Genomic DNA, 26,186 nt, shown 5'->3' on the forward strand with positions numbered 1-26,186 from the left:
ATGTCACAAGGTAAACAGTATAAGTGAGGAGAGTGTGTTCCCCTGATGGTTTAATATACACGGGACATGTTACCAGGTGAACAGTATAAGTGAGGAGAGTTTGTTCCCCTGATTGTTTAATAAATACGGGACATGTCACCAGATGAACAGTATAAGTGAGGAGAGTGTGTTCCCCTGATTGTTTAATATGCACGTGACATGTTACCAGATGAACAGTATAAGTGAGGAGAGTGTGTTCCCCTGATTGTTTAATACACACGGGACATGTCACCAGGTAAACAGTATAAGTGAGGAGAGTGTGTTCCCCTGATTGTTTAATATACATGGGACATGTTACCAGGTGAACAGTATAAGTGAGGAGAGTGTGTTCCCCTGATTGTTTAATACACATGGGTCACGTCACCAGGTGAAGTTTATAAGTGAGGAGAGTGTGTTCATCTGATGGTTTATTATACACGGGACATGTTACCAGATGAAAAGTATAAGTGAGGAGAGTGTGTTCCCCTGATTGTTTAATACACACGGGACATGTTACCAGGTGAACAGTATAAGTGAGGAGAGTTTGTTCCCCTGATTGTTTAATATGCACGGGACATGTTACCAGATGAACAGTATAAGTGAGGAGAGTGTGTTCCCCTGATTGTTTAATACACACGGGACATGTCACCAGGTAAACAGTATAAGAGAGGAGAGTGTGTTCCCCTGATTGTTTAATACACACGGGTCACGTCACCAGGTGAACAGTATAAGTGAGGAGAGTGTGTTCACCTGATGGTTTAATACAAACGGGACATGTCACCAGGTGAACAATATAAGTGAGGAGAGTGTGTTCCCCTGATTGTTTCATACACACGGGACATGTCACCAGGTGAACAGTATAAGTGAGGAGAGTGCGTTCCCCTGATTGTTTAATACTGACGGGACATGTTACCAGGTGAACAGTAGAAGTGAGGAGAGTGTGTTCCCCTGATGGTTTCATATACATGGGACATGTTACCAGATGAAAAGTATAAGTGAGGAGAGTGTGTTCCCCTGATTGTTTAATACACACGGGACATGTTACCAGGTGAACAGTATAAGTGAGGAGAGTTTGTTCCCCTGATTGTTTAATATGCACGGGACATGTTACCAGATGAACAGTATAAGTGAGGAGAGTGTGTTCCCCTGATTGTTTAATACACACGGGACATGTCACCAGGTAAACAGTATAAGAGAGGAGAGTGTGTTCCCCTGATTGTTTAATACACACGGGTCACGTCACCAGGTGAACAGTATAAGTGAGGAGATTGTGTTCACCTGATGGTTTAATGCACACGGGACATGTCACCTGGTGAACAGAATAAGTGAGGAGAGTGTGTTCCCCTGATTGTTTAATGCACACAGGACATGTCACAAGGTGAATCGTATAAGTGAGGAGAGTGTGTTCCCCTGATGGTTTAATATACATGGGACATGTTACCAGGTGAACAGTATAAGTGAGGAGAGTGTGTTCCCCTGCTGGTTTAATATACACGGGACATGTTACCAGATAAACAGTATAAGTGAGGAGAGTGTGTTCCCCTGATTGTTTAATGCACACGGGACAGGTCACCAGGTGAACAGTATAAGTGAGGAGAGTGTGTTCCCCTGCTGGTTTAATATACACGGGACATGTTACCAGATAAACTGTATAAGTGAGGAGAGTGTGTTCCCCTGATTGTTTAATGCACACGAGACATGTTACCAGGTGAACAGTAGAAGTGCGGAGAGTGTGTTCCCCTGATGGTTTCATATACACAGGACATGCTACCAGGTGAACAGTATAAGTGAAGAGAGTGTGTTCCCCTGATGGTTTAATATACACAGGACATGTTACCAGGTGAACAGTATAAGTGAGGAAAGTCTGTTCCCCTGATTGTTTAATACGCACGGGACATGTCACCAGGTCAACAGTATAAGTGAGGAGAGTGTGTTCCCCTGAATGTTTAATTCACACGGGACATGTTACCAGGTGAACAGAATAGTGAGGAGAGTGTTTTCCCATGATGGTTTAAAGCCCACGGGACATGTCACCAGGTGAACAGTATAAGTGAGGAGAGTGTGTTCCCCTGATCGTTTAATACACACAGGACATGTTACCAGGTAAACAGCATAAGTGAGGAGAGTATGTTCCACTGATTGTTTACTGCACACAGGACATTTTCCCAGGTGAAAAGTATAAGTCAGGAGAGTGTGTTCCCCTGATTGTTTAATACGCACGGGACATGTTACTAGATGAACAGTATAAGTGAGGAGAGAGTGTTCCCCTGATTGTTTAATGCACACGGGACATGTTACCAGATGAACAGTATAAGTGAGGAGAGTGTGTTCCCATGACTTTTTAATGCACACGAGACATGTTACCAGGTGGACAGGATAAGTGAGGAGAGTGTGTTCCCCTGATTGTTTAATGCACAAGGGACATGTCACCAGGTGAACAGAATACGTGAGGAGAGTGTGTTCCCCTGATGGTTTAATATACACGGGACATGTTACCAGGTGAACAGTATAAGTGAGGAGAGTGTGTTCCCCTGATTGTTTAATGCACACGGGACAGGTCACCAGGTGAACAGTAGAAGTGAGGAGAGTGTGTTCCCCTGATGGTTTCATATACATGGGACATGTTACCAGGTGAACAGTATAAGTGAAGAGAGTGTGTTCCCCTGATGGTTTAATATACACAGGATATGTTACCAGGTGAACAGTATAAGTGAGGAGAGTGTGTTCCCCTGAATGTTTAATTCACACGGGACATGTAACCAGGTGAACAGAATAGTGAGGAGAGTGTTTTCCCATGATGGTTTAAAGCCCACGGAACATGTTACCAGGTGAAAAGTATAAGTGAGGAGAGTGTGTTCCCATGATGGTTTAATATACATGGGACATGTTACCAGGTGAAAAGTAGAAGTGAGGAGAGTGTGTTCCCCTGATTGTTTAATACGCACGGGACATGTTACCAGGTGAACAGTATAAGTGAGGAGAGTGTGTTCCCCTGATGGTTTAATATACATGGGACATGTTACCAGGTGAACAAAATAAGTGAGGAGAGTGTGTTCCCCTGATTGTTTAATACACACGGGACATGTCACCAGGTGAACAGTATAAGTGAGGAGAGTGTGTTCCCCTGATTGTTTAATACACACGGGACATGTTACCAGGTGAACAAAATAAGTGAGGAGAGTGTGTTCCCCTGATTGTTTAATACGCACGGTACATGTCACCAGGTCAACAGTATAAGTGAGGAGAGTGTGTTCCCCTGAATATTTAATTCACACGGGACAAAAATTCACACGGGACATGTTACCAGGTGAACAGAATAGTGAGGAGAGTGTTTTCCCATGATGGTTTCAAGCCCACGGGACATGTTACCAGGTGAAAAATATAAGTGAGGAGAGTGTGTTCCCCTGATTGTTTAATACGCACGGGACATGTCACCAGGTGAACAGTAGAAGTGAGGAGAGTGTGTTCCCCTGATGGTTTAATATACCCGGGACATGTTACCAGGTGAACAGTATAAGTGAGGAGAGTATGTTCCCCTGATTGTTAAATATACACGGGACATGTTACCAGGTGAACAGTATAAGTGAAGAGAGTGTGTTCCCGTGATGGTTTAATATACACGGGACAAGTTACCAGGTGAACAGTATAAGTGAGGAGAGTATGTTCCCCTGATTGTTAAATATACACGGGACATGTTACCAGGTGAACAGTATAAGTGAAGAGAGTGTGTTCCCGTGATGGTTTAATCTTTTGGGCCTCCTTATCTCGAGAGACAATGGATACGCGCCTGGAGGTGGTCAGTAGTTTGTGAAGCAGCGCCTGGAGTGGCTATAAAGGCCAATTCTGGAGTGACAGGCTCTTCCACAGGTGCTGCAGAGAAATTTGTTTGTTGGGGCTGTTGCACAGTTGGCTCTCCCCTTGCGCCTCTGTCTTTTTTCCTGCCAACTACTAAGTCTCTTCGACTCGCCACAATTTAGCCCTGTCTTTATGGCTGCCCGCCAGCTCTGGCGAATGCTGGCAACTGACTCCCACGACTTGTGATCAATGTCACACGATTTCATGTCGCGTTTGCAGACGTCTTTATAACGGAGACATGGACGGCCGGTGGGTCTGATACCAGTGGCGAGCTCGCTGTACAATGTGTCTTTGGGGATCCTGCCATCTTCCATGCGGCTCACATGGCCAAGCCATCTCAAGCGCCGCTGACTCAGTAGTGTGTATAAGCTGGGGATGTTGGCCGCTTCAAGGACTTCTGTGTTGGAGATATAGTCCTGCCACCTGATGCCAAGTATTCTCCGAAGGCAGCGAAGATGGAATGAATTGAGACGTCGCTCTTGGCTGGCATACGTTGTCCAGGCCTCGCTGCCGTAGAGCAAGGTACTGAGGACACAGGCCTGATACACTCGGACTTTTGTGTTCCGTGTCAGTGCGCCATTTTCCCACACTCTCTTGGCCAGTCTGAACATAGCAGTGGAAGCCTTACCCATGCGCTTGTTGATTTCTGCATCTAGAGACAGGTTACTGGTGATAGTTGAGCCTAGGTAGGTGAACTCTTGAACCACTTCCAGAGCGTGGTCGCCAATATTGATGGATGGAGCATTTCTGACATCCTGCCCCATGATGTTCGTTTTCTTGAGGCTGATGGTTAGGCCAAATTCATTGCAGGCAGACGCAAACCTGTCGATGAGACTCTGCAGGCATTCTTCAGTGTGAGATGTTAAAGCAGCATCGTCAGCAAAGAGGAGTTCTCTGATGAGGACTTTCCGTACTTTGGACTTCGCTCTTAGACGGGCAAGGTTGAACAACCTGCCCCCTGATCTTGTGTGGAGGAAAATTCCTTCTTCAGAGGATTTGAACGCATGTGAAAGCAGCAGGGAGAAGAAAATCCCAAAAAGTGTGGGTGCGAGAACACAGCCCTGTTTCACACCACTCAGGATAGGAAAGGGCTCGCCTGTTACCAGGTGAACAGAATAGTGAGGAGAGTGTTTTCCCATGATGGTTTCAAGCCCACGGGACATGTTACCAGGTGAAAAATATAAGTGAGGAGAGTGTGTTCCCCTGATTGTTTAATACGCACGGGACATGTCACCAGGTGAACAGTAGAAGTGAGGAGAGTGTGTTCCCCTGATGGTTTAATATACCCGGGACATGTTACCAGGTGAACAGTATAAGTGAGGAGAGTATGTTCCCCTGATTGTTAAATATACACGGGACATGTTACCAGGTGAACAGTATAAGTGAAGAGAGTGTGTTCCCGTGATGGTTTAATATACACGGGACAAGTTACCAGGTGAACAGTATAAGTGAGGAGAGTATGTTCCCCTGATTGTTAAATATACACGGGACATGTTACCAGGTGAACAGTATAAGTGAAGAGAGTGTGTTCCCGTGATGGTTTAATATACAGGGGACAAGTTACCAGGTGACCAGTATAAGTGAGGAGAGTGTATTCCCCTGATGGTATAATATACACGGGACAAGTTACCAGCTGAACAGTATAAGTGAGGAGAGGGTTTTTCCCCTGATGGTTTAATATACACGGGACATGTTACCAGGTGAACAGTATAAGTGAGGAGAGTGTGTTCCCCTGATGGTATAATATACACGGGACATGTTACCAGCTGAACAGTAGAAGTGAGGAGAGGGCTTTCCCCTGATGGTTTAATATACACGGGACATGTTACCAGGTGAACAGTATAAGTGAGGAGAGTGTGTTCCCCTGATTGTTTAATACTCACGGGAGATGTTACCAGATGAACAGTATAAGTGAGGAGAGGGCTTTCCCCTGATGGTTTAATATACACGGGACATGTTACCAGGTGAACAGTATAAGTGAGGAGAGTGTGTTCCCCTGATTGTTTAATATACACGGGACATGTTACCAGCTGAACAGTATAAGTGAGGAGAGGGCTTTCCCCTGATGGTTTAATATACACGGGACATGTTACCAGATGAACAGTATAAGTGAGGAGAGTGTGTTCCCCTGATTGTTTAATATACACGGGACATGTTACCAGGTGAAATCTATAAGTGAGGAGAGTGAGTTCCCATGATGGTTTAACTTACACGGGACATGTTACCAGGTGAACAGTAGAAGTGAGGAGAGTGTGTTACCCTGATGGTTTAATATACATGGGACATGTTACCAGGTGAACAGTATAAGAGAGGAGAGTGTGTTCCCCTGATTGTTTAATACACACGGGACATGTTACCAGGTGAACAAAATAAGTGAGGAGAGTGTGTTCCCCTGATTGTTTAATACGCACGGTACATGTCACCAGGTCAACAGTATAAGTGAGGAGAGTGTGTTCCCCTGAATATTTAATTCACACGGGACATGTTACCAGGTGAACAGAATAGTGAGGAGAGTGTGTTCCCATGATGGTTTAAAGCCCACGGGACATGTTACCAGGTGAAAAATAGAAGTGAGGAGAGTGTGTTCCCCTGATTGTTTAATACGCACGGGACATGTCACCAGGTGAACAGTAGAAGTGAGGAGAGTGTGTTCCCCTGATGGTTTAATATACCCGGGACATGTTACCAGGTGAACAGTATAAGTGAGGAGAGTATGTTCCCCTGATTGTTTAATGCACACGGGTCACGTCACCAGGTGAACAGCATAAGTGAGGAGAGAGTGTTCCCCTGATTGTTTAATGCACACGGGACATGTTACCAGGTGAACAGTATAAGTGAGGAGAGTGTGTTCCCCTGATTGTTTAATACGCACGGGACATGTTACTAGATGAACAGTATAAGTGAGGAGAGAGTGTTCCCCTGATTGTTTAATGCACACGGGACATGTTACCAGGTGAACAGTATAAGTGAGGAGAGTGTGTTCCCCTGATTGTTTAATACACACGGGACATGTTACCAGGTGAACAGTATAAGTGAGGAGATTGTGTTCCCCTGATGGTTTAATACACACAGGACATGTTACCAGGTGAACAGTATAAGTGAGGAGAGTGTGTTCCCCTGATTGTTTAATACACACAGGACATGTTACCAGGTGAACAGAATAAGTGAGGAGAGTGTGTTCCCCTGATTGTTTAATGCACACGGGACATGTCACCAGGTGAACAGTATAAGTGAGCAGAGTGTGTTCCACTGATGGTTTAATATACGTGGGACATGTCACCAGGTGAACAGTATAAGTGAGCAGAGTGTGTTCCCCTGATGGTTTAATATACACGGGACATGTCACCAGGTGAACAGTATCAGTGAGGAGAGTGTGTTCCCCTGATGGTTTAATATATACAGGACATGTCACTAGGTGAAAATTATAAGTGAGGAGAATGTGTTCCCCAGATGGCTTAATATGCACGGGACATGTTACCAGGTGAACAGTATAAGTGAGGAGAGTGAGTTCCCCTGATGGTTTAATATACACGAGACATGTTACCAGGTGAAGAGCAGAAGTGAGGAGAGTGAGTTCCCCTGATGATATAATATACACGGGACATGTTACCAGGTGAAGAGCAGAAGTGAGGTGAGTGTGTTCCCCTGATTGTTTAATAAACTCGGGACATTTCACCAGGTGAACAGTATAATTGAGGAGAGTGTGTTCCCCTGATGGTTTAATTCACACGGGACATTTTACAAGTTGAACAGAATAGTGAGGAGAGTGTTTTCCCCTGATTGTTTAATTCACACGGGACATTTTACCAGGTGAACAGAATAGTGAGGAGAGTGTTTTCCCATGATGGTTTAATGCACACGGGACATGTTACCAGGTGAACAGTATAAGTGAGGAGAGTGTGTTCCCTGATGATTTAATGCACACGGGACATGTTACCAGATGAACAGTATAAGTGAGGAGATTGTGTTCCCCTGATTTTGTAATGCACACGGGTTTTGTTACCAGGTGAACAGTAGAAGTGAGGAGAGTGTGTTCCCCAGATGGTTTAATATACACGGGACATGTTAGCAGGTGAACAATATAAGTGAGGAGAGTGTTTTCCCCTGATTGTTTAATACACATGGGACATGTCACCAGGTGAACAGAATAAGTGAGGAGAGTGTGTTCCCCTGATTGTTTAATACAGACGGGACATGTTACCAGGTGAACCGTATAAGTGAGGAGAGTGTGTTCCCCTGATTGTTTAATACACACGGGACATGTTACCAGGTGAACAGTATAAGTGAGGAGAGTGTGTTCCCCTGATGTTTTAATATTCACAGGACATGTTACCTGGTGAAGAGTATATGTGAGGAGAATGTGTTCCCCTGATGGTTTAATGTACACAGGACATGTTACCAGGTGAAAAGAAGAAGTGAGGAGAGTGTGTTCCCCAGATGGCTTAATATGCACGGGACATGTTACCAGGTGAAAAGTATAAGTGAGGAGAGTGAGTTCCCCTGATGGTTTAATATACACGAGACATGTTACCAGGTGAACAGTATATGTGAGGAGAGTGTGTTGCCCTGATGATTTGATATAAACGGGACATGTTACCAGGTGAAGAGCAGAAGTGAGGAGAGTGTGTTCCCCTGATTGTTTAATACACACAGGACATGTTACCAGGTGAAAAGTATAAGTGAGGAGAGTGTGTTCCCCAGATGGCTTAATATGCACGGGACATGTTACCAGGTGAAAAGTATAAGTGAGGAGAGTGAGTTCCCCTGATGGTTTAATATACACGAGACATGTTACCAGGTGAACAGTATATGCGAGGAGAGTGTGTTGCCCTGATGATTTGATATAAACGGGACTTGTTACCAGGTGAAGAGCAGAAGTGAGGAGAGTGTGTTTCCCTGATTGTTTAATACACTCGGGACATGTCACCAGGTGAACAGTATAAGTGAGGAGAGTGTGTTCCCCTGATTGTTTAATACAGACGGGACATGTTACCAGGTGAACCGTATAAGTGAGGAGAGTGTGTTCCCCTGATTGTTTAATACACACGGGAAATGTTACCAGGTGAACAGTATAAGTGAGGAGAGTGTGTTCCCCTGATTGTTTAATACAGACGGGACATGTTACCAGGTGAACAGTATAAGTGAGGAGAGGGTGTTCCCCTGATTGTTTAATACACACGGGACATGTTACCAGGTGAACAGTATCAGTGAGGAGAGTGTGTTCCCCTGATGGTTTAATATACGTGGGACATGTCACCAGGTGAACAGTATAAGTGAGCAGAGTGTGTTCCCCTGATGGTTTAAAATACACGGGACATGTCACCAGGTGAACAGTATCAGTGAGGAGAGTGTGTTCCCCTGATGGTTTAATATTCACAGGACATGTTACCTGGTGAAGAGTATAAGTGAGGTGAGTGTGTTCCCCTGATGGTTTAATATACACAGGACATGTCACTAGGTGAAAATTATAAGTGAGGAGAGTGTGTTCCCCAGATGGCTTAATATGCACGGGACATGTTACCAGGTGAACAGTATAAGTGAGGAGAGTGAGTTCCCCTGATGGTTTAATATACACGAGACATGTTACCAGGTGAACAGTATATGTGAGGAGAGTGTGTTGCCCTGATGTTTTAATATACACGGGACATGTTACCAGGTGAAGAGAAGAAGTGAGGAGAGTGTGTTCTCCTGATTGTTTAATAAACTCGGGACATTTCACCAGGTGAACAGTATAATTGAGGAGAGTGTGTTCCCCTGATGGTTTAATATACACAGGACATGTTACCAGGTGAACAGTATAAGTGAGGAGAGTGTGTTCCCCTGATTGTTTAATTCGCACGGGACATTTTACCAGGTGAACAGAATAGTGAGGAGAGTGTTTTCCCATGATGGTTTAATGCACACGGGACATGTTACCAGGTGAACAGTATAAGTGAGGAGAGTGTGTTCCCTGATGATTTAATGCACACGGGACATGTTACCAGATGAACAGGATAAGTGAGGAGAGTGTGTTCCCCTGATTTTGTAATGCCCACGGGACATGTTACCAGGTGAACAGTAGAAGTGAGGTGAGTGTTTTCCCCAGATGGTTTAATATACACAGGACATGTCAGCAGGTGAACAGTATAAGTGAGGAGAGTGTGTTCCCCTGATGGTTTAATACACACGGGACATGTCACCAGGTGAACAGAATAAGTGAGGAGAGTGTGTTCCACTGATTGTTTAATGCACACAGGACATGTTACCAGGTGAAAAGTATAAGTGAGGAGAGTGTGTTCCCCTGATTGTTTAATGCACACGCACATGATACCAGGTGAACTCTGTAAGTGAGGAGAGTGAGTTCCCATGATGGTTTAACTCACACGGGACATGTTACCAGGTGAACAGTATAAGTGAGGAGAGTGTGTTCCCCTGATGGTTTAATATTCACAGGACATGTTACCTGGTGAAGAGTATATGTGAGGAGAATGTGTTCCCCTGATGGTTTAATATTCACAGGACATGTTACCTGGTGAAGAGTATATGTGAGGAGAATGTGTTCCCCTGATGGTTTAATGTACACAGGACATGTTACCAGGTGAAAAGTATAAGTGAGGAGAGTGTGTTCCCCTGATTGTTTAATGCACACGGGACATGATACCAGGTGAACTCTGTAAGTGAGGAGAGTGAGTTCCCATGATGGTTTAACTCACACGGGACATGTTACCAGGTGAACAGTATAAGTGAGGAGAGTGTGTTCCCCTGATGGTTTAATATTCACAGGACATGTTACCTGGTGAAGAGTATATGTGAGGAGAATGTGTTCCCCTGATGGTTTAATGTACACAGGACATGTTACCAGGTGAAAAGTATAAGTGAGGAGAGTGAGTTCCCCTGATGGTTTAATATACACGAGACATGTTACCAGGTGAACAGTATATGTGAGGAGAGTGTGTTGCCCTGATGATTTGATATAAACGGGACATGTTACCAGGTGAAGAGCAGAAGTGAGGAGAGTGTGTTTCCCTGATTGTTTAATACACTCGGGACATGTCACCAGGTGAACAGTATAAGTGAGGAGAGTGTGTTCCCCTGATGGTTTAATATACACGGGACACGTTACCTGATGAAGAGTATAAGTGAGGAGAGTGTGTTCCCCTAATTGTTTAATGCACACGGGATATGTCACCAGGTGAACAGTAGAAGTGAGGAGAGTGTGTTCCCCTGATTGTTTAATGCACACGGGACATGTTACCAGGTGAACAGCATAAGTGAGGAGAGTGTGTTCCCCTGAAGGCTTAATATACACGGGACATGTTACCAAGTGAACAGTATAAGTGAGGAGAGTGAGTTCCCATGATGGTTTAACTCACACGGGACATGTTACCAGGTGAACAGTATAAGTGAGGAGAGTGTATTCCCCTGATGGTTTTATGCGCACGGGACATGTTACCAGGTGAAGAGTATAAGTGAGGAGAGTGTGTTCCCCTGATGGTTTAACATACACGGGACATTTTACCAGGTGAACAGTATAAGTGAGGAGAGTGAGTTCCCATGATGGTTTAACTCACACGGGACATGTCACCAGGTGAACAGTAGAAGTGAGGAGAGTGTATTCCCATGATGGTTTTATGCGCACGGGTCATGTTACCAGGTGAACAGTATAAGTGAGGAGATTGTGTCCCCCTGATGGTTTAATACACACAGGACATGTTACCAGGTGAACAGTATAAGTGAGGAGAGTGTGTTCCCCTGATGATTTAATATAAACGGGACATGTTACCAGGTGAAGAGCAGAAGTGAGGAGAGTGTGTTTCCCTGATTGTTTAATACACTCGGGACATGTCACCAGGTGAACAGTATAAGTGAGGAGAGTGTGTTCCCCTAATTGTTTAATACACTCGGGACATGTCACCAGGTGAACAGTATAAGTGAAGAGAGTGTGTTCCCCTGATTGTTTAACACGCACGGGACTTGTAACCAGGTGAACAGTATAAGTGAAGAGAGTGTGTTCCCCTGATTCTTTAACACTGACTGGAAATCTTACCATGTGAACAGTTTAAGGGAGGAGAGTGTGTTCCCCTGATTGTTTAATATACATGTGACAAGTTACCATGTAAACAGTATAAGTGAGGAGAGTGTGTTCCCCTGATGGTTTAAAATACACAGGTCATGTTACCAGGTAAACAGTGTAAGTGAGGAGAGTGTGTTCCACAGATGGTTTAATACTGACGGGACATGTTACCTGATGAACAGTATATGTGAGGAGAGTGTGTTCCCCTGATGGTTTAATATACACGGGACATGTTCCCAGGTGAACAGTATAAGTGAAGAGAGTGTGTTCCCCTGATGGTTTAATATACATGGGACATGTTACCAGGTAAACAGTATAAGTGAGGAGAGTGTGTTCCCCTGATTGTTTAATACACACAGGGCATGTCAACAGGTAAACAGTATAAGTGAGGAGAGTGTGTTCCCCAGATTGTTTAATACTGACGGGGCATGTCACCATGTGAACAGTTTAAGTGAGGAGAGTGTGTTCCCCTGATGGTTTAATACACACAGGGCATGTCAACAGGTAAACAGTATAAGTGAGGAGAGTGTGTTCCCCTGATTGTTTAATACTGACGGGACATGTCACCATGTGAACAGTTTAAGGGAGGAGATTGTGTTCCCCTGATGGTTTAATACGCACGGGACATGTTACCAGGTGAACAGAAAAGGGAGGAGAGTGTCTTCCCCTGATGGTATAATACCGACGGGACATGTCAACAGGTGAACAGTATAAGTGAGGAGAGTGTGTTCCCCTAATGGTTTAATACTGTCGGGACATTTCCCCAGGTGAACAGTATAAGTGAGGAGAGTGTGTTCCCCTGATGGTTTAATACACACGGGATATGTTACCAGGTGAACAATATAAGTGAGGAGAGTGTGTTCCCCTGATGGTTCAATACTGACAGAACATTTCCCCAGGTGAACAGTATAAGTGAGGAGAGTGTGTTCCCCTCATGGTGCAATATACACAGGGCATATTACCAGGTGAACAGTATAAGTGAGGAGAGTGTGTTCCCCTTATGGTTTAATACACACGGGACATGTTATCAGTTGAACAGTATAAGTGAGGAGAGTGTGTTCCCCTGATGGTTTTATATACACAGGGCATATTACCAGGTGAACAGTATAAGTGAGGAGAGTGTGTTCCCCTTATGGTTTAATACACACGGGACATGTTATCAGGTGAACAGTATAAGTGAGGAGAGTGTGTTCCCCTGATTGTTTAATGCACACGGGACATGTTACCAGGTGAACAGTATAAGTGAGGAGAGTGTGTTCCCCTGATGGTTTCATATACACGGGACATGTTACCAGGAGAACAGTATAAGTGAGGGGAGTGCTTTCCCCTGATGGTTTAATATTGACGGGACATGTTACCAGCTGAACAGTATAAGTGAGGAGAGTGTGTTCCCCTGATGGTTTAATACACACGGGATATGTTACCAGGTGAACAATATAAGTGAAGAGAGTGAGTTCCCCTGATTGTTTAATACACACGGGACATGTAACCAAGTGAACAGTATAAGTGAGGTGAGTTTGTTTCCCTGATGATTTAATATACACAGGACATGTTACCAGGTGAACTGTATAAGTGAGGAGAGTGTGTTCCCCTGATTGTTTAATGCACACGGGACATGTTACCAGGTGAACAGTATAAGTGAGGAGAGTGTGTTCCCCTGATGGTTTCATATACACGGGACATGTTACCAGGAGAACAGTATAAGTGAGGGGAGTGTGTTCCCCTGATGGTTTAATACTGTCGGGACATTTCCCCAGGTGAACAGTATAAGTGAGGAGAGTGTGTTCCCCTGATGGTTTAATACACACGGGATATGTTACCAGGTGAACAATATAAGTGAAGAGAGTGAGTTCCCCTGATTGTTTAATACACACGGGACATGTAACCAAGTGAACAGTATAAGTGAGGTGAGTTTGTTTCCCTGATGATTTAATATACACAGGACATGTTACCAGGTGAACAGTATAAGTGAGGAGAGTGTGTTCCCCTGATTGTTTAATACACACGGGACATGTAACCAAGTGAACAGTATAAGTGAGGAGAGTGTGTTCCCCTGATTGTTTAATATGCATGTGACATGTTACCAGGTGAACAGTATAAGTGAGGAGAGTTTGTTTCCCTGATGATTTAATATACACAGGACATGTTACCAGGTAAACAGTGTAAGTGAGGAGAGTGTGTTCCACAGATGGTTTAATACTGACGGGACATGTTACCAGATGAACAGTATATGTGAGGAGAGTGTGTTCCCCTGATGGTTTAATATACACGGGACATGTTCCCAGGTGAACATTATAAGTGAGGAGAGTGCTTTGCCCTGATGGTTTAATATACACGGGACATGTTACCAGGTGAACAGGATAAGTGAGGAGAGTGTGTTCCCCTGATGGTATAATATACACGGGACATGTTACCAGGTAAACAGTATAAGTGAGGAGAGTGTGTTCCCCTGATGGTTTAATATACACGGGACATGTCACCAGGTGAACAGTATAAGTGAGGAGAGTGTGTTCCCCTGATGGTTTGATATACACAGGACATGATACCAGGTGAACAGTATAAGTGAGGAGAGTGTGTTCCCCTGATGCTTTAATACACACAGGACATGTCAACAGGTGAACAGTATAAGTGAGGAGAGTGTGTTCCCCTGATGGTTTAATACTGTCGGGACATTTCCCCAGGTGAACAGTATAAGTGAGGAGAGTGTGTTCCCCTGATGGTTTAATACACACGGGATATGTTACCAGGTGAACAATATAAGTGAGGAGAGTGTGTTCCCCTGATGATTTAATACTGACAGAACATTTCCCCAGGTGAACAGTATAAGTGAGGAGAGTGTGTTCCCCTCATGGTTTAATACACACAGGACATGTCTACAGGTGAATAGTATAAGTGAGGAGAGTGTGTTCCCCTGAATGTTTAATACACACGGGACATGTAACCAAGTGAACAGTATAAGTGAGGAGAGTGTGTTCCCCTGATTGTTTAATAGTGACGGGACATGTTCCCAGGCGAACAGTATAAGTGAGGAGAGTGTGTTCCCCTGATGGTTTAATATACATGGGATATGTTACCAGGTGAACAGTATAAGTGAGGAGAGTGTGTTCCCCCTGATGGTTTAATACACACAGTACATGTCAACAGGTGAACAGTATAAGTGAGGTGAGTGTATTCCCCGGATTGTTTAATAAACACGGGACATGTTACCAGGTGAACAGTATAAGTGAGGAGAATGTGTTTTTCTGATGGTTTAATACGCACAGGACTTTTTACCAGGTGAACAGTGTAAATGAGGAGAGTGAGATCCCCTGATGGTTTAATACAAAAAGGACATGTCAACATGTGAACAGTATACGTGAGGAGAGTGTGTTCCCCTGATTGTTAAATACGGACGGGACATGTCACCAGGTGAACAGTATAAGTGAGGAGAGAGTGTTCCCTTAATGGTTTAACATACACGGGACATGTCACCAGGTGAACAGTATAAGTGAGGAGAGTGTGTTCCCCTGATGGTTTAATATACCCGGGACATGTCATCAGGTGAACAGTATAAGTGAGGAGAGTGTGTTCCCCTGATGGTTTAATATACACGGGACATGTTACCAGGTGAACAGTAAAAGTGAGGAGATTGCTTTCCCCTGATGGTTTAATATACACGGGACATGTTACCAGGTGAACTGCATAAGTGAGGAGAGTGTGTTCCCCTGATGGTTTAATGTACACGATACATGTTACCAGGTGAACAGTATAAGTGAGGAGAGTGTTTTCCCCTGATGGTTTAATATACATGGGACATGTTACCAGCTGAACAGTATAAGTGAGGAAACTGTGTTCCCCTGATGGTTTAACATGCACGGGACATGTTACCAGGTGAACAGTATAAGTGAGGAGAGTGTGTTCCCCTGATAGTTTAATATACACGGGACATGTTACCAGGTGAACAGTATAAGTGAGGAGAGTGTGTTCCCCTGATGGTTTAATATACACGGGACATGTTACCAGGTGAACAGTATAAGTGAGGAGACTGTATTCCCCTGATGTTTTAATATACACGGGACATGTTAGCAGGTGAACAGTATAAGTGAGGAGAATGTGTTCCCCTGATGGTTTAATATACAGGAGACATGTTACCAGGTGAACCGTATAAGTGAGGAGAGTGTGTTCCCCTGATGGTTTAATATACACGGGATATGTTCCCAGGTGAACAGTATAAGTGAGGAGAGAGTGTTCCCCTGATGGTTTAATATACACAGGGCATATTACCAGGTGAACAGTATAAGTGAGGAGAGTGTTTTCCCCTTATGGTTTAATACACACGGGACATGTTACCAGGTGAACAGTATAAGTGAGGAGAGTGTGTTCCCCTGATTGTTTAATGCACACAGGACATGTTACCAGGTGAACAGTATAAGTGAGGAGAGTGTGTTCCCCTGATTGTTTAATGCACACGGGACATGTTAGCAGGTGAACAGTATAAGTGTGGAGAGTGTGTTCCCCTGATGGGTTAATATACACGGGACATGTTACCAGGTGAACAGTATAAGTGAGGGGAGTGTATTCCCCTGATTGTTTAATGCACACGGGACATGTTACCAGCTGAACAGTATAAGTGCGGAGAGTGTGTTCCCCTGATGGTTTAACACGCACGGGACATGTTACCAGGTGAACAGTATAAGTGAGGAGAGAGTGTTCCCCTGAAGGTTTAATATACACAGGACATGTTACCAGGTGAACTGCATAAGTGAGGAGAGTGTGTTCCCCTGATGGTTTAATATACACGGGACATGTTCCCAGGTGAACAGTACAAGTGAGGAGAGTGCTTTCCCCTGATGGTTTAATATACACGGGACATGTTTCCAGGTGAACAGTATAAATGAGGAGAGTGTGTTCCCCTGATCGTTTAGCATACACGGGACATGTTGCCAGGTGAACAGTATAAGTGAGGAGAGATTGTTACCCTGATTGTTTAGTACGCAAGGGACATGTCGCCAGGTGAACAGTATAAGTGAGGAGAGTGTGTTCCCCTGATGGTTTAACACGCACGGGACATGTTACCAGGTGAACAGTATAAGTGAGGAGAGTGTGTTCCCCTGATTGTTTAACACGCACGGGACATGTTACCAGGTGAACAGTATAAGTGAGGAGAGTCTGTTCCCCTGATGGTTTAATACGCACGGGACATGTTACCAGGTGAACAGTATAAGTGAGGAGAGTGTGTTCCCCTGATGGTTTAATATACACGGGACATGTTACCAGGTGAACAGTATAAGTGAGGAGAGTGCTTTCCCCAGATGGTTTAATATACACGGGACATGTTACCAGGTGAACAGTATAAGTGAGGAGAGTGAGTTCCCCTGATTGTTTAATATACCCGGGACATGTCATCAGGTGAACAGTATAAGTGAGGAGAGTGTGTTCCCCTGATGGTTTAATATACACGGGACATGTTACCAGGTGAACAGTAAAAGTGAGGAGATTGCTTTCCCCTGATGGTTTAATATACACGGGACATGTTACCAGGTGAACTGCATAAGTGAGGAGAGTGTGTTCCCCTGATGGTTTAATGTACACGGGACATGTTACCAGGTGAACAGTATAAGTGAGGAGAGTGTGTTCCCCTGATGGTTTAATATACATGGGACATGTCACCAGGTGAACAGTATAAGTGAGGAAACTGTGTTCCCCTGATGGTTTAACATGCACGGGACATGTTACCAGGTCAACAGTATAAGTGAGGAGAGTGTGTTCCCCTGATGGTTTAATATACACGGGACATGTTACCAGGTGAACAGTATAAGTGAGGAGAGTGTGTTCCCCTGATGGTTTAATATACAGGGGACATGTTACCAGGTGAACAGTATAAGTGAGGAGACTGTATTCCCCTGATGTTTTAATATACATGGGACATGTTAGCAGGTGAACAGTATAAGTGAGGAGAGTGTGTTCCCCTGATGGTTTAATATACACGGGACATGTTAGCAGGTGAACAGTATAAGTGAGGAGAATGTGTTCCCCTGATGGTTTAATATACAGGAGACATGTTACCAGGTGAACCGTATAAGTGAGGAGAGTGTGTTCCCCTGATGGTTTAATATACACGGGATATGTTCCCAGGTGAACAGTATAAGTGAGGAGAGAGTGTTCCCCTGATGGTTTAATATACACAGGACATGTTATCAGGTGAACAGTATAAGTGAGGAGAGAGTGTTCCCCTTATGGTTTAATACACACGGGACATGTTACCAGGTGAACAGTATAAGTGAGGAGAGTGTGTTTCCCTGATTGTTTAATATACACAGGGCATATTACCAGGTGAACAGTATAAGTGAGGAGAGTGTGTTCCCCTTATGGTTTAATACACACGGGACATGTTACCAGGTGAATAGTATAAGTGAGGAGAGTGTGTTCCCCTGATTGTTTAATGCACACGGGACATGTTAGCAGGTGAACAGTATAAGTGAGGAGAGTGTGTTCCCCTGATGGGTTAATATACACAGGACATGTTACCAGGTGAACAGTATAAGTGAGGAGAGTGTGTTCCCCTGAAGGTTTAATATACACAGGACATGTTACCAGGTGAACTGCATAAGTGAGGAGAGTGTGTTCCCCTGATGGTTTAATATACACGGGACATGTTCCCAGGTGAACAGTACAAGTGAGGAGAGTGCTTTCCCCTGATGGTTTAATATACACGGGACATGTTTCCAGGTGAACAGTATAAATGAGGAGAGTGTGTTCCCCTGATCGTTTAGCATACACGGGACATGTTGCCAGGTGAACAGTATAAGTGAGGAGAGTGTGTTCCCCTGATGGTTTAACACGCACGGGACATGTTACCAGGTGAACAGTATAAGTGAGGAGAGTGTGTTCCCCTGATTGTTTAACACGCACGGGACATGTTACCAGGTGAACAGGATAAGTGAGGAGACTGTGTTCCCCTGTTGGTTTAATATACACTGGACATGTTACCAGGTGAACAGTATAAGTAAGGAGAGTGAGTTCCCCTGATTTTTTAATATACCCGGGACATGTCACCAGGTGAACAGTAAAAGTGAGGAGATTGCTTTCCCCTGATGGTTTAATATACACGGGACATGTTACCAGGTGAACTGCATAAGTGAGGAGAGTGTGTTCCCCTGATGGTTTAATGTACACGGGACATGTTACCAGGTGAACAGTATAAGTGAGGAGAGTGTGTTCCCCTGATGGTTTAATATACATGGGACATGTTACCAGGTGAACAGTATAAGTGAGGAAACTGTGTTCCCCTGATGGTTTAACATGCACGGGACATGTTACCAGGTCAACAGTATAAGTGAGGAGAGTGTGTTCCCCTGATGGTTTAATATAAACGGGACATGTTACCAGGTGAACAGTATAAGTGAGGAGACTGTATTCCCCTGATGTTTTAATATACATGGGACATGTTACCAGGTGAACAGTATAAGTGAGGAAACTGTGTTCCCCTGATGGTTTAACATGCACGGGACATGTTACCAGGTCAACAGTATAAGTGAGGAGAGTGTGTTCCCCTGATGGTTTAATATACACGGGATATGTTCCCAGGTGAACAGTATAAGTGAGGAGAGAGTGTTCCCCTGATGGTTTAATATACACAGGACATGTTATCAGGTGAACAGTATCAGTGAGGAGAGTGTGTTCCCCTGATGGTTCAATATACACGGGACATGTTATCAGGTGAACAGTATAAGTGAGGAGAGTGTGTTCCCCTGATGGTTTAATATTCACGGGACATGTTACCAGGTGAACAGTATAAGTGAGGAGACTGTATTCCCCTGATGTTTTAATATACATGGGACATGTTACCAGGTGAACAGTATAAGTGAGGAAACTGTGTTCCCCTGATGGTTTAACATGCACGGGACATGTTACCAGGTCAACAGTATAAGTGAGGAGAGTGTGTTCCCCTGATGGTTTAATATACACGGGATATGTTCCCAGGTGAACAGTATAAGTGAGGAGAGAGTGTTCCCCTGATGGTTTAATATACACAGGACATGTTATCAGGTGAACAGTATCAGTGAGGAGAGTGTGTTCCCCTGATGGTTCAATATACACGGGACATGTTATCAGGTGAACAGTATAAGTGAGGAGAGTGTGTTCCCCTGATGGTTTAATATTCACGGGACATGTTACCAGGTGAACAGTATAAGTGAGGGGAGTGTGTTCCCCTGATTGTTTAATACACACGGGACATGTAACCAAGTGAACAGTATAAGTGAGGTGAGTGTGTTCCCCTGATGGGTTAATACGCGCGGGACATGTCAACAGGTGAACAGTATAAGAGAGGAGAGTGTGTTCCCCTGATGGTTTAATACTGACGGGACATTTCCCCAGGTGAACAGTTTCAGTGAGGAGAGTGAGTTCCCCTGATTGTTTAATACACACGGGACATGTTAGCAGGTGAACAGTATAAGTGAGGAGAGTGTGTTCCCCTGCTGGGTTAATATACACGGGACATGTTACCAGGTGAACAGTATAAGTGAGGTGAGTGTGTTCCCCTGATTGTTTAATACACACGGGACATGTAACCAAGTGAACAGTATAAGTGAGGTGAGTGTGTTCCCCTGATGGGTTAATACGCACGGGACATGTCAACAGGTGAACAGTATAAGAGAGGAGAGTGTGTTCCCCTGATGGTTTAATACTGACGGGACATTTCCCCAGGTGAACAGTATAAGTGAGGAGAGTGAGTTCCCCTGATTGTTTAATACACACGGGACATGTAACCAAGTGAACAGTATAAGTGAGGTGAGTGTGTTCCCCCGATTGTTTAATACGCACGGGACATGTTACCAGGTGAACAGTATAAGTGAGGAGAGTGTGTTCCCTTGATTGTTTAACACGCACGGGACATGTTACCAGGTGAACAGCATAAGTGAGGAGAGTGTGTTTCCCTGATGGTTTAATATACACAGGACATGATACCAGGTGAACAGCATAAGTGAGGAGAATGTGTTCCCCTGATGGTTTAATATACAAGGGACATGATACCAGGTGAACATTATAAGTGAGGAGAATGTGTTCCCCTGATGGTTTAATATACAAGGGACATGATACCAGGTGAACAGTATAAGTGAGGAGAGTGTGTTCCCCTGATGATTTAATATACATGTGACATGTTACCATGTAAACAGTATAAGTGAGGAGAGTGTGTTCCCCTGATGGTTTAAAATACACAGGTCATGTTACCAGGTGAACAGTGTAAGTGAGGAGAGTGTGTTCCACAGATGGTTTAATAATGACGGGACATGTTACCAGATGAACGGTATATGTGAGGAGAGTGTGTTCCCCTGATGGTTTAATATACACAGGACATGTTACCAGGTGAACAGTATAAGTGAGGAGAGTGCTTTGCCCTGATGGTTTAATATACACGGGACATGTTACCAGGTGAACAGGATAAGTGAGGAGAGTGTGTTCCCCTGATGGTATAATATACACGGGACATGTTACCAGGTGAACAGTATAAGTGAGGAGAAGGCTTTCCCCTGATGGTTTAATATACACGGGACACGATACCAGGTGAACAGTATAAGTGAAGAGAGTGTGTTCCCCTGATGGTTTAATATACATGGGACATGTTACCAGGTGAACAGTATAAGAGAAGAGAGTGTGTTCCCCTGATTGTTTAATACACACAGGACATGTTACCAGGTAAACAGTATAAGTGAGGAGAGTGTGTTCCCCAGATTGTTTAATACTGACGGGGCATGTCACCATGTGAACAGTTTAAGTGAGGAGAGTGTGTTCCCCTGATGGTTTAATACACACAGGGCATGTCAACAGGTAAACAGTATAAGTGAGGAGAGTGTGTTCCCCTGATTGTTTCATACTGACGGGACATGTCACCATGTGAACAGTTTAAGGGAGGAGATTGTGTTCCCCTGATGGTTTAAAACGCACGGGACATGTTACCAGGTGAACAGAAAAGGGAGAAGAGTGTCTTCCCCTGATGGTTTAATACCGACGGGACATGTCACCAGGTGAACAGTATAAATGAGGACAGTGAGTTCCCCTGATGCTTTAATACTCACAGGACATGTCAACAGGGGAACAGTATAAGTGAGGAGAGTGTGTTCCCCAGATGGTTTAATACTGACAGAACATTTCCCCAGGTGAACAGTATAAGTGAGGTGAGTGTGTTCCCCTCATGGTTTAATACACACGGGACATGTAACCAAGTGAACAGCATAAGTGAGGAGAGTGTGTTCCCCTGATTGTTAATAATCACGGGAGATGTTACCAGGTGAGCAGTATAAGTGAGGAGAGTGTGTTCCCCTGATGGTTTAACACGCACGGGACGTGTCACCAGGTGAAGAGCAGAAGTGAGGAGAGTGTGTTCCCCTGATGGTTTAATATACATGGGACATGTTACCAGGTGAACAGTATAAGTGAGGAGAGTGTGTTCCCCCTGATGGTTTAATACACACAGTACATGTCAACAGGTGAACAGTATAAGTGAGGTGAGTGTATTCCCCGGATTGTTTAATAAACACGGGACATGTTACCTGGTGAACTGCATAAGTGAGGAGAGTGTGTTCCCCTGATTGTTTAATACTCACGGGAGATGTTACCAGGTGAACAGTATAAGTGAGGAGAGTGTGTTCCCCTGATGGTTTAATATACACGGGACTTATTACCAGTTGAACAGTATAAGTGAGGAGAGAGCTTTCCCCTGATGGTTTAATATACACGGGACATGTTACCAGGTGAACAGAAAAGGAAGGAGAGGGTCTTCCCCTGATGGTTTAATACTGACGGGACATGTCACCAGGTGAACAGTATAAGTGAGGAGAGTGAGTTCCCCTGATTGTTTCATGCACACGGGACATGTTACCAGGTGAACAGTATAAGTGAGGAGAGTGTGTTCCCCCGATTGTTTAATACGCACGGGACATGTTACCATGTGAACAGTATAAGTGAGGAGAGTGTGTTCCCCTGATGGTTTAATATACACGGGACATGATACCAGGTGAACATTATAAGTCAAGAGAATGTGTTCCCCTGATGATTTAATATACACGGGACATGTTAGCAGGTGAGCAGTATAAGTGAGCAGAGTGTGTTCCCGTGATGGTTTAACACGCACGGGACGTGTCACCAGGTGAAGAGTAGAAGTGAGGAGAGTGTGTTCCCCTGATGGTCTAATATACACGGGACATGTTACCAGGTGAACAGTATAAGTGAGGAGAGTGTGTTCCCCTGATTGTTTAACACGCACGGGACATGTAACCAGGTGAAAAGTATAAGTGAAGAGAGTGTGTTCCCCTGATTGTTTAATACACACGGGACATGTTACCAGGTGAACAGTATAAGTGAGGAGAGTGTGTTCCCCTGATTGTTTAACACGCACGGGACATGTAACCAGGTGAACAGTATAAGTGAAGAGAGTGTGTTCACCTGATTGTTTAACACTGACTGGAAATCTTACCATGTGAACAGTTTAAGGGAGGAGAGGGCTTTCCCCTGATGGTTTAATATACACGGGACATGTTACCAGCTGAACAGTATAAGTGAGGAGAGGGCTTTCCCCTGATGGTTTAATATACACGGGACATGTTACCAGCTGAACAGTATAAGTGAGGAGAGGGCTTTCCCCTGATGGTTTAATATACACGGGACATGTTACCAGGTGAACAGCATAAGTGAGGAGAGTGTGTTCCCCTGATGGTATAATATACACGGGACATGTTACCAGCTGAACAGCATAAGTGAGGAGAGGGCTTTCCCCTGATGGTTTAATATACACGGGAGATGTTACCAGGTGAACAGTATAAGTGAGGAGAGAGCTTTCCCCTGATGGTTTAATATACACGGGACATGTTACCAGGTGAACAGAAAAGGGAGGAGAGGGTCTTCCCCTGATGGTTTAATATTGACGGGACATGTCACCAGGTGAACAGTATAAGTGAGGAGAGTGAGTTCCCCTGATTGTTTAATGCACACAGGACATGTTACCAGGTGAACAGTATAAGTGAGGAGAGTGTGTTCCCCTGATGGTTTAATACACACGGGACATGTTACCAGGTGAACAGAAAAGGGAGGAGAGTGTCTTCCCCTGATGGTTTAATACTGACGGGACATGTCACCAGGTGAACAGTATAAGTGAGGAGAGTGTGTTCCCCTGATGGTTTAACACGCACAGGACATGATACCAGGTGAACAGTTTAAGTGAGGTGAGTGAGTTCCCCTGATGGTTTAATAGACACGGGAGATGTAACCAAGTGATCAGTATATGTGAGGAGAGTGTGTTCCCCTGATTGGTTAATACACACGGGACATGTTACCAGGTGAACAGTATAAGTGAGGAGAGTGTGTTCCCCTGATGGTTTAATATACACGGGACATATTACCATCTGAACAGGATAAGTGAGGAGGGGGCTTTCCCCTGATTGTTTAATATACACGGGACATGTTACCAGGTGAACAGAAAAGGGAGGAGAGTGTCTTCCCCTGATGGTTTAATACTGACGGGACTGTCACCAGGTGAACAGTATAAGTGAGGAGAGTGTGTTCCCCTGATGGTTTAAGACGCACAGGACATGTTACCAGGTGAACATTTTAAGTGAGGTGAGTGAGTTCCCCTGATGGTTTAATAGACACGGGACATGTTACCAGGTGAACAGCATAAGTGAGGAGAGTGTGTTCCCCTGATTGTTAAATATACACGGGACATGTTACCAGGTGAACAGTATAAGTGAAGAGAGTGTGTTCCCGTGATGGTTTAATATACACGGGACAAGTTACCAGGTGACCAGTATAAGTGAGGAGAGTGTATTCCCCTGATGGTTTAATATACACGGGACATGTTACCAGCTGAACAGTATAAGTGAGGAGAGTGTATTCCCCTGATGGTATAATATACACGTGACATGTTACCAGGTGAAAAGTATAAGTGAGGAGAGTGTGTTCCCCTGATGGTTTAATACACACGGGACATGTTACCAGGTGAACAGTATAAGTGAGGAGAGTGTGTTCCCCTGATGGTATAATATACACGGGACATGTTACCAGCTGAACAGTATAAGTGAGGAGAGGGCTTTCCCCTGATGGTTTAATATACACGGGACATGTTACCAGGTGAACAGTATAAGTGAGGAGAGTGTGTTCCCCTGATTGTTTAATACTCACGGGAGATGTTACCAGGTGAACAGTATAAGTGAGGAGAGTGTGTTCCCCTGATTGTTTAATACGCACGGGATATGTTACCAGGTGAACAGTATAAGTGAGGAGAGGGCTTTCCCCTGATGGTTTAATATACACGGGACATGTTACCAGGTGAACAGAAAAGGGAGGAGAGGGTCTTCCCCTGATGGTTTAATACTGACAGGACATGTCACCAGGTGAACAGTATAAGTGAGGAGAGTGAGTTCCCCTGATTGTTTAATGCACACAGGACATGTTAGCAGGTGAACAGTATCAGTGAGGAGAATGTGTTCCCCTGATGGTTTAATATACGTCGGACATGTTACCAGGTGATGAGTATAAGAGAGGAGAGTGTGTTCCCCTCATTGTTTAATATACACGGGACATGTTAGCAGGTGAACAGCGTAAGTGAGGAGAGTGTGTTCCCCTGATTGTTAAATATACACGGGACATGTCACCAGGTGAACAGTATAACTGAGGAGAGTGTGTTCCCCTGATGGTTTAAAACACACGACATGTCAACAGGTGAACAGTATAAGTGAGGAGAGAGTGTTCCCCTGATGTTTTAACACGCACAGGACATGTTACCAGGTGAACAGTATAAGTGAGGAGAGTGTGTTCCCCTGATTGCTTAATATACACGGGACATGTTACCAGGTGAACAGTATAAGTGAGGACAGTGTGTTCCCCTGATGATTTAATATACATGGGACATGTTACCAGGTGAACAGTATAAGTGAGGACAGTGTGTTCCCCTGATGGTTTAATATACACGGGACATGTTACCAGCTGAACAGTATAAGTGAGGAGAGTGTATTCCCCTGATGGTATAATATACACGTGACATGTTACCAGGTGAACAGTATAAGTGAGGAGAGTGTGTTCCCCTGATGGTTTAATACACACGGGACATGTTACCAGGTGAACAGTATAAGTGAGGAGAGTGTGTTCCCCTGATGGTATAATATACACGGGACATGTTACCAGCTGAACAGTATAAGTGAGGAGAGGGCTTTCCCCTGATGGTTTAATATACACGGGACATGTTACCAGGTGAACAGTATAAGTGAGGAGAGTGTGTTCCCCTGAT

The sequence above is a fragment of the Heterodontus francisci genome, unplaced genomic scaffold, assembly GCF_036365525.1.
Source record: "Heterodontus francisci isolate sHetFra1 unplaced genomic scaffold, sHetFra1.hap1 HAP1_SCAFFOLD_352, whole genome shotgun sequence".
Lineage (NCBI taxonomy): Eukaryota > Metazoa > Chordata > Chondrichthyes > Heterodontiformes > Heterodontidae > Heterodontus > Heterodontus francisci.